This window comes from Siphateles boraxobius, unplaced genomic scaffold, assembly GCF_051911475.1.
Source record: "Siphateles boraxobius isolate OS27281-9 unplaced genomic scaffold, OSU_SipBor_1 24, whole genome shotgun sequence".
Lineage (NCBI taxonomy): Eukaryota > Metazoa > Chordata > Actinopteri > Cypriniformes > Leuciscidae > Siphateles > Siphateles boraxobius.
Window position 1 is genome coordinate 9144409 of NW_027508855.1, and position 13955 is coordinate 9158363.

The window sequence follows — 13955 nt, forward strand, 5'->3', positions numbered from 1 at the left end:
TCCACATTGATTTTTATAACTTTATTTCTGTAAATGTGCCACGGCTCAATTCAGGATTTCATCATAAATCTGTAAAAATGTAATGTCAAATTATGGGGTTAATTTGCTGAAAACACCTCACCAAATCTTCTTCATATGCAGGTAGAAAAACAATACACATTGTTGTGTATTTAGGAGCTTCACTTTATATCACTAGCAACATGATTAGATTTTAATGTGAAGCAGCTGTTAGCAAACTATGTTTTCAGCGACATTGTCAATAACATTATTTGTGCACTATATTGTAAATTGTTTTTATGCTAAAGCTTGAGTTACAAACAAGCATCTGCTAAATGTAAGTGCAGCAAAAACATCAAAGTAACTGTTAAGCAGTAAAAAAGAAGCAAAACATGGGGGACAGCAGAAATAATCATAACCCTTTTTTGCTCATTTATTCAGAATATAATTACCTTAAATATTTTAAATTTTCGCTAATTTTAACAGTCATCACCCAAGACGATTAAATTAATAACTTCATAAAGTAGCATACAATTCATCTAGAAGTTCACAAAAGCCAATGTTACATTCATAACACTCATGCTGTACAGTATAATTAAAATGAGGGGGTTGTGATAAATATAACAAAAGGAAAAGGTTTTATGTATTAGTGTACATTATATTGTTAATCAATATATAACAAATTATTTTGAAGTGAACTTTAGGCCCCAAAAGGTTACTTTATAACGCATAAGAGCATTTGAATCTACCCCATCATCTACATTTTAATATCAACAGTTATTATAGCATTGGTTATTATGCATGCTGGGTTTCCCTGTCATTTCCAGCAGAACAATAACACAGAGACTAACATTTTTTGCTGGTCTAGAGGAAACGTACACTCTTACAGACTTGAATAAGGGATGGTTTTTTTTTACCCCCGATTCGATCCTGGCCATTTGATATTGAGTATCTGCCGATAGTGAGTCCTGATCTGATTTTAGTAATTTCCTAGTGCTTGGTGCACACTTCAAGTACATTAAAGTTATTAAAACGAATCAAATGTATACAGGGATGTACAGAGCTCCTCAGGGGAAGGTGGTCAAATCTAAAATAGGGGCATCTATCACTAAGGACTAACTCCAATATAACAAGTACTATACATAGACTGTAAAAAAGGTACTATAAGGATAATACACTCACCTAAAGGATTATTAGGAACACCTGTTCAATTTCTCATTAATGCAATGATCTAATCAACCAATCACATGGCATTTGCTTCAATGCATTTAGGGGTGTGGTCCTGGTCAAGACAATCTCCTGAACTCCAAACTGAATGTCAGAATGGGAAAGAAAGGTGATTTAAGCAATTTTGAGCGTGGCATGGTTGTTGGTGGCCTAAAGTGTGCCAAGACGGCGTAAACACGCCGGGCTGAGTATTTCACAATCTGCTCAGTTACTAGGATTTTCACACACAACCATTTCTAGGGTTTACAAAGAATGGTGTGAAAAGGGAAAAACATCCAGTATGCGCGGATCCTGTGGGCGAAAATGCCTTGTTGATACTAGAGGTCAGAGGAGAATGGGCCGACTGATTCAAGCTGATAGAAGAGCAACTTTGACTGAAATAACCATTCGTTACAACCGAGGTATGCAGCAAAGCATTTGTGAAGCCACAATGTTGGCCCTCCATCCATGAGTCTCCATCCATTTACGCTTCCTTCCATAAGGTGATGTGAATACAACTCAGCCCAGCTTACTCACCTGTACATCAGCGTTTCTTTCTTTCTATTGTGTTTGAGATCCCTCCTGCTGCTGAAGTTGATCCTTCCTCGTAGTACAGTGGGAGACACCCTTGATGTGACCAAGCCACAATCTCTTAACCACAATCTCTAACGCCACCCAACCATAAGCGCCAACCCGCCCCACTGTCGTCGTTAATGCAGGTTCAGTGACAATGGTGTCCAACACAAATCCTCATTCACGCAAAATACAGTACACGGGATTGTAATAAACATGATAACTATGCAAACTATACAAATAATCCAACAGACTCAAGTTTTTAAAGAATTCTTCTAAACTGTAGTGTGGCAGCCTGTACGCACCACCCAGAATCATTCCGTCTCAACCACAGCCAGTTGCTTCAGATAAGTTCTTCACTGTGCGACGCAACTCTTGGCCACTGAATCCGACATCTCTGAGAAACCGGGTTGTAGAGTGTGCCACAAATCCTCGACAACCCACTTCCATTGGATAAACCCGGACTCTCCATCCTCGCTGTTCTGCTTCAGTGGCTAGATGAGCATCTTCCTCTCATACGCCTCATCTACAGCATCCTCCCATGGCACTGTTAACTCTATCAGGTGAACAAGGCGTGCTGATCCAGACCACAAAACAATATCTGGTCGAAGGTTCGTGGTGGCAATCTCAGGTGGAAAAATAAGCCATTGATCAACATCTGCCAGAATTTTCCAGTCCTTAGCAGCTTCCAGTTGTCCTGGGCGGAGGAATATTGTCTTTAGTGTGTAATTTTTTGCTAGAACAGGTGGCAACTTATTGGTCATGTTACACTTGTCTTACAATGCTGAAGCCAAACATCGCAGTACCTGGTCATGGCGCCAAGTAAACCGTCCTTGGCTAAGAGCCACCTTATTCAGCAAAGCATTTGTGAAGCTACAACACTCACAACCTTGAGGCGGATGGGCTACAACAGCAGAAGACCACACCGGGTACCACTCATCTCCACTACAAATAGGAAAAAGAGGCTACAATTTGCAAGAGCTCACCAAAATTGGACAGTTGAAGACTGGAAAAATGTTGCCTGGTCTGATGAGTCTCGATTTCTGTTGAGACAAGAGCTGTAAAGCTACGTCTCAGTTGGTGCTTATCTTGGCGAAAGCCAAGTGCAAATCAGCATGAAGTTTTTAACATCTACTCTCGTGTAATGGAAATCCCATAGTAGAAAAAAAATACTATGGGAATCAATGGATAACTGTCTGGTTGCCAACATTCTTCAAAATATCATCTTTTGTGTTCAACAGAGGAAAGAAACTCATACAGGTTTGGAACAACTTGAGGGTGAGTAAATGATCACAGAATTTTCTTTATTTCATCATTAGTTATTGTTTTAACTAAGAGTTTCATCCAGAATATTCCTTTAAACAGGTTATTGGATTCAATGTAAGGTGCAGAAGCAACACAGCTTGATAGCCTAGAAAGTAGTCTCATCAATAAATAAACAGCAAGATCAGTGTTACTATTCCCTCTCCGATAGGGAGACTACAGCCATGCCTCAGCCCAACAAGTGGGATCACATTGAAAAGCTCCATTGATGTGTGATGTACAAGAGATCTGCGCACAGCAACTTTCAAGGCCTTTGAAAAGTAGACTTGAGACTATGTCTCCTGAAAGAGGAAGAAAAATAAAAGGCTTAGTCGCACGAGATCTGATGTGGTATGAAAGCGACTTTATGATTTTCCAAATTTCATTTACGAACCAAACAGAAGATAAAACAAATTCATGTTTTGAGAGCCTGTTTATATCACACATGCGCGCACACACGTATTCTCTCTCAATTCCTCCCAGCAGCTCATCATCCGGGCTTTGATTTCCCGCTGTTACTGTGGCATTTGTTTCCATGGTTACCAAAAACACTCAAACTGAGATACAGACAGTCTTTCGAAAAAAGCAAACAGTTGTCACTAACCAACTGTGCACACTCACACATGCACGCACAGATTCACCCTTCTACATGAGTGTGCTCATTTAATTTTGAGATTAGTTTAATGCATTTTAATTTAAAAGTTAGTTTCAGAATTTTTTATATATATACCGTATATATATATATATATATATATATATATATGTTTTTGAAACATTGGGTTCGAAGGGCTGTTTACACAACACCGTTTTCAACTACAAACGTAAAACTTTGTATGCGTTTTGACCATTCATTTACATGACAACAGCGTTTTTGGTGCCTGAAAACGCAAACTTTTAAAAAATGGTTTCAAAGAGCAAGTTTTTGAAAAGGGTCTCCGTGTAAACAACAAAAACGCGAATATGTGAAAGCGATGACGTCATGCACATGCGTATTTCATATTCAATCTATAGTGTGGCATTGCCTGGAAGCAGAATGCAGCGTTTTTAGTTGTTTCGCGGATCCGTGTGAATGGGGATCGTTTTGACAATGGTGTCGTCTGTACACGGAAAACTTAAAGGAAAAACTTCTCCGTTATATATTGTTGTTGTGTAAACGTACCCTTAGTTTAGTTTAACCAAAACATTTTCTGCTGCAACCATTCGACAACATATTTTGTGACTCCAACACCGTAAAGGAAAAGTTTACTCAAAAATGAAAGTGATTTACTCTCATGTTTTTCAAAACGCACATGATTTTCTTTTTCATGGAACTAAGATGATGACATTAATGTCAAAGCTGCTCTTTGTAATACAATGAAAGTAAATTAATAAAGCTATCTCTATAATTCCTATTGGACAATTGATATTTGCTCACATATGCACTTATGTACTTATTTACTCGGGTAACCATGATTAACCCAGATCTTCTTAATGACATGCTCATTGATTTGTACTCTCAGTCCACCGTATTCTTTTAACCGGCTGCCCCTAGGCATCGCCATGGGAACAGCATGCCGGGAACGGCCCACGCTGTTAATCTCAATGTACCTGTAAACACATAGGGTATTTGCCATTGACCTGTGACTCACGCCAGGTCCTTATACTGATAAGTCTGATATCTGCTGTATTCAACCAACTTTACCATGAAATGGTCTTTTGCAACAGAATTTTCAAGGTTCTGTAGATGATGGCTTTTTTTAGTATTCCATATGAATCCTCTTTCAATCTTTGGCATTTGTTTCTTATATACACAATATACAGGCTATGCATTTTCTTGTGTATTGTTTCTATCTCTTGATCACACGTTCTTACAACGCATGCGTTTCATTATTTAGGTTTGGTGAAGTTAGATGGATCGGATGCGTGTTTATGAACTTTTAGAGACTTTGCAACTGTTTAACTGAATTTTTGTGTAACTTGAATATATTTCAATCAGCTCCCTCATTTAATGCTGCAATTAACAATGAATGAAGCTTAATGATCTTTAATCACTATTTTCGTAAATGAATACTAATTTGACAGCTCTGCTACCTGGGGATTGTGTGAACAATTGTGCGCGCATGTATGTACTAGTTTGTGTGAGAATAAGTTGTCCCCTGTGGTGTCCAAACAGAGTCTGCTTTGATAAATAACTGGAATGAAATAAATAAATTATAACAGCATATATAAACAAGTGGTATAAATAGCACAAGCACAACTTTATATTTACTTTAAAACTATTTGAAAACACAGATCAAATAAATATGAAAGATGGATGGTCAACAATCAGAAAACCATCTGTTTTTTCAGCTCTTTTGGTTTTAATTGATTAACGATTCAGATTTATTGAATTAATTCTGGGTATTTTCCAACCACAATGAGTCACTAACAGTATGAGCCAAACTTGATCATTTACACACCATCATCACCGTTCTCTCGCTCTATATATTAGTCTCTCGTATCATCTCATCTCACACAGCTTTCTAAAGTGGGATACAGTGCAATATTGTTTTGATATTTTCATATCTTAGTATTTAATTCACATGGTTGCCATTTCAGCTGCTACATTTTCTCCTGTTGCTACATTTTTGCCTCATCCCTTAAAAACACTCTATATGTTTTAACACGATTTGAAGTTCTCCTACTTTGCCTGCCGGGTGTTTAACTTTTCAGAGAGAATAACTGTCTACTTTCATCATCCTAGGGACAAAATCATGCGGTGTGTGTTCTTTTTCCCCTTCAAAAGCGCTCCTCTTTAGCGATGGTTTTTCATACTGTAGGTGTGAGTAGGTGGTTCGTTTGAACCCTGAACATTAAACGGCTTCAACAAACATCCTGAACAACAATTCTAAAAATACACGATGGAACAGCAGTGCATCATTCATATGCACAAAAACAGCAGGTGTTTAGTCTTCTGCAGTTTCACGTAGATTAGGATTGAATGTCAGTAACCTTTTAGCCTTTCTACACAATGTGCATGCAGGTGAATCTGATTTTATCTGCTTTGAACTCTTTATTACTCTAAGCCTGTAAAATACATAAATAATAAGATAATGGACTCTATGCACGATCGCTTTCACATTTAGTGTCAGTGGCCACTGCAACTTCCAGTGCAGTGGAGCATATGGAAAATATTAAACATAATTAAGAAGTGTTACACGACAGGACAAAGCAATATTGATACTATCCACCTTCATAATAAATAAATTTAAAGCTTCTGAAACGTATTACTAAATGTTATTATTTAAAGTGTAACTTCGTCCATTATGGTGAAAATGTGACACTATGGCAAAAACTTTCTTACCTGCACATGACAGCATGACAGAGGCAGAATGACAGTTTATTTCAGTTTTTCCTCTACGTTTGGCCTAAAAAAAACCTGTGTTTTTGGTCATCCAGTTTGAGATGTAGACTGCAATTATAATTCTTTCCAGCCTTTAGCCACTGCCTAAAACACAATGGATCCTTCATTAAACATTTAATCTTTGATTTCTTGCACGCAGGAACAATACTGACCGTTCCAGCATATTATAGCGGCCAATGCACAATAAATCCAACATAACATCACAAATGTCACAACCTTTTGCATTAAGGTTGACTTTTGTCTGATACTTTTGTGTATTTCTGTATGGGAGAAGAGAGGGATATGTTCTCTTGTTGGGGTGAGAAATAACTGTGACAAACTGGAAAAGTTTGTTTGTTGTGGAAAGAAGTTTTTCTGTTAAATGTCTTGTATAATCAAAATAATAAACACGTTGTTCACAAATGTCACAACCTATTAGAACATTTATTTCATGTTACTATAGATTTTATATCTTTTTATTTCACCATATGCCAATAAAAATACTGCAGGTTTTCTTCGGGTTATCACTTCATTTAGATTAATTAAAACAAATGGACAAATGTTTACAAGCCATCACATAATATTTGCGAGCTTGCAGCGGTAATCTCATGTGTAAAAACGAGAAATTTAAAGCTTTCTAATGGTTTGATTCCCTTAAGTCTACTTTCGATGCATCCTTGATAACAAGAACACATCCGGGCACTTTCATGCGTCCTCTGTACTTGCGTTATTGAGTATAGGAATTGAACTTCGATGGTTGATGATTTAGTACAAGGACACAAGTTCTTCTCTTAAGAACGCATATTAATAAACGTCCTTTGACTCTGGTCAAGCTTATCCATAGTAGACTGGTGTGAGTGGCCTTGCCCAATGTATAATGGGAGTTGAAGTTTTCCTACCTATTTGGCAAAGGGAAGACAACTGCCTTTTTTCCTCTGTTTTCTCTAGTCGGGTAAAATAATTTAAAAAAAAAAAAACCTTTCTACTGTACAGGCAGCCAAGTTTCATTGAAAGCTTTTTTTTTTTTTTGTCAGCGATTGACTAACCCTTTTCATATAATTCACTAAAATGTTATGTCTACTAGTTAATAATGTATATAATGTAGTTAATATTCTATATTATAATATAATGTCATTATTTGTGATTAGAAATAGGACAGAAAAAGTTTTCTATGGGAGAATACTATACTGGAATCTCACAGAGCACTGAGATTTTAGAGGTAACACATACTGTATGCAGTCAATTGTCACTTTATTCTGGTAAACTGGAAAAAAAAGGTGTAGGATTTACTTTGAAATAATTTTCACACAGAAAATTGCTAGTAAATCTCACAATTAATTACAAAGCATTGGCAAGTAACACATTAAATTAGATGTTCAGGTAACACATTAGATTTTCAAGTACAATGACTAAAATAATATTTTCTTGTAAAGCCTTCTCCAATAATCTGTTTTATTTACAAGTTTGAAAAAAAAAAGATTTTTCAGTGTAATTTTGACTTTAACTCTTAAAAAAGACTGCTGTATTTCTTATTGACTATCTTAAAATTACTTTTTTTGGGCTTACATACTGTACAGTACTGTTGTCAACAAAATGTTACCATAGTAACCACGATTTCTGCCAAAATGCCATGGTTACAGCAGATGTTGCTAGTACTTTAAAATAATTTCAAATGTATTCATATCGTGGACTTCAGGAGGAACAGCCCAGCACTCCCCCCAGTCACCATCATGAACAGCACTGTGGAAGCAGTGGAGTCATTCAGGTTCCTGGGCACTATCATCTCTCAGGACCTGAAGTGGGACAATCACATTGACTCCACTGTGAAAAAGGCCCAGCAGAGACTTTACTTCCTTCGCCAGCCGAGGAAGTCCAACCTGCCACAGGATGTGCTGATTCAGTTCTACTCAGCCGTCATTGAGTCTGTCTTGTGCGCTTCCATCACTGTCTGGTTTGGTTCAGCTACCAAATCAGACATCAGGAGACTACAACGGACAGTCCGGACTGCGGAGAGGATCATTGGTGCCCAAACCTCCAGGACCTGTACTCTTCCAGAGTGAGGAAGAGAGCAGGTAAAATCATCACAGACTCCACTCACCCTGGACACCACCTGTTTGAACTGTTACCGTCAAGACGGAGACTCAGATCACTGGCCACAAGAACATCTCGGCACAGGAACAGTTTCTTCCCACAGGCCATTTCCCTCCTGAACAGTTAACACTCCTCCCAAGGCATATGCCTGTAAGTGCAATACTCCCACTGTTTAGTGCAATATCCCACAACTCAGGTGATACTTATATGTAGATTTAGTTATTTATAATATTCAAAACACTGTAAATAGATTCATAATCTGTAAATCTGAAAATCTCTATTCTGACTAAACCCAACTGTGATAGTTTTATTCTCATATATTTACATTTTTATTGTTTATTCTTATAATTTGTAGTATTATGTTTCATGTTGTATTTGTATTTGTATATGTCCACTGGAAGCCTCAATACCAAAACAAATTCCTTGTGTGTGCAAGCACACTTGGCAATAAAGCTCTTTCTGATTCTGATTCTGATTTTGAATTTCCTTTAAACAGTATATAAGATTGTTTATTCTAACAATAACTGTGGGTAAATACCATTTTGGTAGCAGCTACCTGTATGTTTACCATGGTAAATGATTTATAAAAACATATTTCCAGGGGCTGACGTGAATATATACCAGAACAATCTCCTGCTGTAGCGTTGGACTCCTTTGAGTCCCTATTCTGTTTGTTCTGGCAGGAGTTTCTGCATTCGCTTCGGACAGCCTCAAGATTCTGTTTGGAATGAAAAGCCTTTCAAAAGGTTGATGATTCTGTACTGACAAATCCAAACCTGCTTATAAATGCACACACACACACACACACACACACACACACACACACACACACACACACACACACACACACATTGATATTAGCTTTAATTACTGCGTGGGTTTGTTTGTTTATCATGGTAACCACTTCTACAATTATTGAAGGAATCAACAAGTCAAGATAATGGGCTAATTTACAAAATGGCGTGTGCAGCGTGTGTGTGTGTGTGTGTGTGTGTGTGTGTGTGTGTGTGCGCGTGTAAAGAGAAAAAGGGGACAATCACATAATGCAGGGTGCCTGGCTCTAGTGTATTAATTATCTGATTTCTCTGGTTATAATAGCGCTGATTGAGAGACCCATTTGGACTAAAATACTCCCCCCCACCCTCTTACTCCATCTCTGTGTATCTCCTCTTAGTTTTTATCTCGCTCACATGCTCATCTTGATCTCGGTTTGCCGTGCGCTGCCAGCAGATGTACCTGGGAAGCTGTTGTTATTGTGTCATACACTGAAATGAATATGCAAGCAGCTAAACCAAAATAAATAAAAAATAAACATTGGCACAATTAACCAGTATTGTTAACTAAAATGACTGAAAAACATTTTCGTCATTAGAAAGTATTTCTTATATTTATATTTTATTTCAGCTTTCAGCTTTGTCAACATTTCTAATTACTAAATACTAAAATTTCTATACTAAAGTATTAAAACGTCCTCTACCCTTTTGTTTTCAGGCACATGTTTGTCTATATTCGTCCACAGGAACATGCATCCAAACATCCAAACGCAAACAGGTCTGTGTTGTGTGTTATGATTTCTATCAGAGCAGATGGTCTCAAAGCCTTCTGTACGATCTGTCCTAACAGTCTGTTCTTACTGTGAAGCCCCTCAATTCTTTCTCTCTCTCTCCCTCTCACACACACACACCCATTTGGGTTATCAAATATTGTTTGGTTTGTGTGATTACGCTTGGTAAGCGGCAGGCTGTTGTGTAATTTTGTCTAATGTCAGAGCGCTGTGGGATGACAGAAGAATTCGGTCTTTCTCGCAGGGTGAGAAACACAAGCTAAATATTTCAACTGTCATATTTACACTCTGTCAAAGACGATGAGTTTTTTTTTCAGACTAATTATGTCGGGGGGGGGGGGGGGGGGGGGGGGGCTTCAGAAATTAAAATGAGTGAACATCAATACTGATATAGCAAGTCACGGAATACACCCTCTCACAAATAGGGACCGTATGTTGTGTAGGTTGAGGTGTGATGAAAGTCCGGGGGACACAGCATGAAACATTTCCACCCTTTACTGCAGGGAGAAAAACACATGAGACCCATCCATAGCAATGAATCTTCTCACATGAAAAACGCACAAAAATAAAACAAAATCCTTAACAGATTGCCTGCTCATCTAAACAACACACATGAAATGTTACAGTTCTTCTCTGAGATAAATGCTAACGGGATAGTTCACCCTTAAATACTCACCCTCCTGTTATTCTAAACCTGTACTTTCTTCTGCAGAACACAAAATTAGACAAGAAAGTGATACTTATTTGGAGCAACATGAAGGTTAGGAAGAAATGTTGCTATTTGTGATCATGTGATCCTGGATGGTGATTCCCTGATGATTCATTTCAAAAACTTTTTGTTTATTAATTTGGTAAGAATTCACCCAAAATAATTACTTTTCTGTCATAATTTACTCATCCACGTGTTGTTTACTTACTTTATTCCATGGAACACAAAATATGATATTGTTCGACCGTATAATTGCAGATTGTCAAGTCCCTGAAAGTACAAAACTTCACCATAAAAACAGTTGTGCCCTATATTCTAAGCCTTCTGAAGCCATTTGATAGTTTTGTGTGAGACAGACTGATATAAGTTTTTACTGAAAATTTACTAAAACTTCAAGCTAGAAAACAGAAAAGCAAAAGAAGTTAAAAGTAAGATGGTGCTTCACAATCAGCGAGCCAGGCAGAATTTTCAGAATAAAATGTGAAATGTCTGCTTTTGTGTTTCACAAGATAAAGAAAATCCTTCAGGACGATGGAACAATAAACGAGTAAATGATCAGAGTGTTTTCATTTGTCGGTGCACTATCCCTTTAAGTCTCATTTTCATTTATAGAAGTAACAATAACAGTCACAAATCCGTCCTCATCTGATTTGTCATGGCTACACAAACAAGCGCTAGTTTGCAGCCAAATCTAGTTTGCCGCCAAACTGATGCAGCAACTAAATCAACATTGATTCAGCAAAATCAATTACAGATCCTTTTCAGTCTTGATGGTATAAGCTTTCAACTCAAATCTTTTCTACAGCGCAGTGCTGTTGTGTTCGTGACCACCTGTGTCTGCTGCAGTCTGATGATTGTTATTTACTGTTGCCAGGGAATGCCGCCTGCCCACCGTGTATCCTGACCTTTTCGCTGGAACTAGGATTTTTGAAATGGATGTGATATATATCTGTATATACAAAGCAGAGAAACTGTGAGTGTTGAAAAACAATGCACAAACCTTTGACTGTTGCAACCAAACCCTGCCCTTATTCTACTGATAGCAGTAAAATTGGTACAGGTTTCCTAAAGCTATTGTATGGTTTCTTGGAGCTCTGTTTCCTGCCCTTTGTGACCTGCTGGAATATTGTGACTTCACAATATATGCAGTTCCTTTTAAGATGCTGTGGTAAGAAGCTGTCTGCAACAAAATAAATGGAAATGGAAATGCGCAGACTTACAGCCGAAGACTTCCATCAGAATTCATCATCAGCGTTCTGCTCCTGCTGAATGCATCTCTTTCTCTCTGCTCTTCTAGGTTTTCAAAATCTTTTGTGTTCCCTATTGTATTGCCAGAGATAATTCAAGGGCAGATTAACATGTTTGCACACAGACACACACACACACACAAACAAAGGTTAAAGATGTGATAAAATGATGTATCGACTGTCACTGCCCACATCGACAAAATTATCTCTAACTTCATCAGTACATTCATTCACTCACTCACATGCGCACAGACACACACACACATTGGCTTTCCATAGACATAATGATTTTTATACTGTATAAACTGTATATTCTAACCCTAAACACATCCCTCACAGAAAACTTTCTTAATTTTTACATTAAAAAAAAAAAGAAAAAGAAAATGGGGGCTCAAAAATAATTTACCCATAAGATAAATGTCTGGTATTACTATCCTAGGGGGGACATTTTGTCCTAACCCTGAACCGCCTCTGCACGCACACACATGTATTTACATAATTCTCCAAAATTTTTTGATTTTTTTCAACAGCAACACAAAATGCCCACTGTAAATATTACTGATATATATAAAATGTGTTATATAAGTATAAATACACTTTTTATTGCTTTTGAAAAATACAGTACAAATAGTAATATTGTGAAATAGTTTTACAATTTAAAATAACTTATCTATTTTAATATTTTTTTAAATATAAAATGTATTAATTAATGGCAAAGTTGGATTTTCAGCAGCCATAACTCATCTGTCTTCGGTGTCGCATGATTCTTAAGAAATCATTGTTGTGCTGCTTAATATTTGTGTAAAGACGTGCTAATTTTTTTTCAGGATTCTTTGATTAACACAATGCTATATTTATTCATTTATTTGAAATATAAATATTTTGTTCATGTCTTCACTGTCATAAAAGTATTAATTTATTTTTAAAAACATTGATGTATTGAATGGTAGTGTATAAATATTTATTTAAAAATATTTTATGGACCAGTAATATGGAGATTTTGTGTTGCTGCATTGTACAATTAAAAATGAATGGCTGTAATTGTTTTAAGAGTATTGGACATGGAGAGATACATCTGTTCTTTTGAGGGGAAAACTATTCTTGCACATCAAGAAATACATAATTAGTCTAAATGAATTACTACAATATTTTGAATAAATGGAAATACCACATTTATTTGAATTTCATTCCATTTCAATTTATCTTCCCTTATTTCAAATTAGCATTCTCATTTCAGAATGGTGCATAGTCCAGTTTTTGCTTTACAGAAGTCTCTGTCTCTTTAAAAGACTCATCCTCTATTCTCAGTCATCCTTAGAGCTTATATTACCAAATCTAAACCCCAGAGTCACAGACTATTAACTCACTCTACTTAAATATGCTCAGCTTAGCATAAAGAACAACTACAGAATGGGAGAGAGAGAGAGAATTGGGTTAAAGCATGTTAAGAAGAAAAAAAACTAGTGAAGGAGGAAGATGGATGGAGGTAATGTGTGAATGAAAGAGAGTTAGACCTGCTGTGATGACATGACTCTAGAGGAAACACTGCCATTATGACCTCACCGGCAGAAAAGAAAAACAGGAAAGAAGAGGTGGAGGGGAAAAAGAGAAGTAAAATGAACTGAAAGTGATTCCCTCTTCTCCTTTTCATTTGATGAGCTGACACTCCTTTCTACAGTGCAGTTCTAACGAGTGAATAAATCTGAAAAGCGTTTTGTCACTGAACCGGTTTAAATGCAGCAAAGTGGAATAGGGAATTCTGGGGCTAGTTGACACACCTTTACTTCACTGAGTTTCTGAAAGTCAATTTCTGTATATGCACTTAAGTTATAAATTATATATAATGTATAAAAATAGTAGGCTTATACACTGCCATTTAAAAGCGGTTTAAAAAAAACTAAATTA

The 13955-nt window shown here is 36.9% G+C and overlaps 1 long non-coding RNA gene across 1 annotated transcript; it reads left to right on the forward strand.

Annotated features, from left to right (window-relative positions):
- The first annotated feature begins 10037 nt into the window (after window positions 1–10037).
- Window positions 10038–12590, forward strand: LOC143748975 (uncharacterized). The gene is made up of 3 exons (XR_013206858.1): window positions 10038–10081; window positions 10807–10854; window positions 11678–12590. It is a non-coding gene; the product is annotated as an uncharacterized LOC143748975 (long non-coding RNA).
- The last annotated feature ends 1365 nt before the right edge of the window (window positions 12591–13955 follow it).